Source organism: Octodon degus, unplaced genomic scaffold (assembly GCF_000260255.1).
Source record: "Octodon degus isolate 3935 unplaced genomic scaffold, OctDeg1.0 scaffold00008, whole genome shotgun sequence".
Taxonomy (NCBI): domain Eukaryota; kingdom Metazoa; phylum Chordata; class Mammalia; order Rodentia; family Octodontidae; genus Octodon; species Octodon degus.
The window spans coordinates 15385584-15386679 of record NW_004524584.1 but is presented as its reverse complement, the minus strand read 5'-3'; positions in this window follow the sequence as shown (position 1 = coordinate 15386679).

Below are 1096 nucleotides of genomic sequence, written 5' to 3'. Positions count from 1 at the left end.
TTTTTTTTTTTGGTGGAACTGGGGATTGAACTCATGTCCTTGTGCTTGCCATGCAAATACTTATTCTACTGAGCCATCTCCCCGGCCCCAATTTTATTTCTTTTGATCTTTTTGAGACAGGTTCTCCTATCCAGTTCAGGCTGGCCTTGAGCTGCTCATTTTGTAGCTCACTGATCTCAAATTTGAAACAATCCTACTCCCTTGGCCTCCAAAGTGCTGGGATTACAGGTGTGTGTGCACCACCACACCTATAATGGGGCTATAGAATAGAGGTATGGCATTTGCCTGACATGTCCTAGATTTGATCTCCAGGACTGCACAACCAACCAACCAACCAACCAACCCACCAACCCACCCACCCACCTACCCATCCACTCACCTCTGTCCTCTTACTCAATTCTCTTACAAAGTATGTTAAATAATGCTTCTGGGGGGAGATAGCTCACTGGCATAAGCACATGCCTTGCAAGCACACAGTCCTGAGTTTGATCTCAGGTACCAAAACAATCCAACAAAAAAATTGGGCTAGGGATGTAGCTCAGTGTACAGCAGTCAAGGTCTTGAGTTCAATTCCTGGTACAAAAAAAAAAATCAAAAACAAAAACAAAAAAACCCTCTGGGTGCCTGCTATCTACACACTAAACTTGTTCTAGGAATGCAAAGATTACCAAGATTTGGCCATGCTTATGGAAAAGGATGGGTGAATTACACTAAAAGACATTCATGGAACACTGAAGAAAGAGTTCAACTACATGGCAACAGTTGGGTGTGGTGGTGCATGCCTATAATCCCAGCATTCAGGAGGCTGAGGAAGGAGGATCACTATGAGTTTGAGGCCCGCCTGGGCTACATAGTGAGTTCAAGCCCAGAGTGAACTAAAGAGCAAGACCCTGTCTCAATAAACTGACAGAGACAGACAACAGAGGGAACATAAACTCTGCAGGGTCATCATAAAAAATGTCATAAAAAAATGGAAAGACTTCCATGGAAAGGTACATACAAATTAGGTCTTGACAAATGAATTTGTGGGTTAGAAACAGTGCAAGAGGAGATGATACAAAGAAGTGAAAGAACACAATGTCCAAGAAAGGAGCAA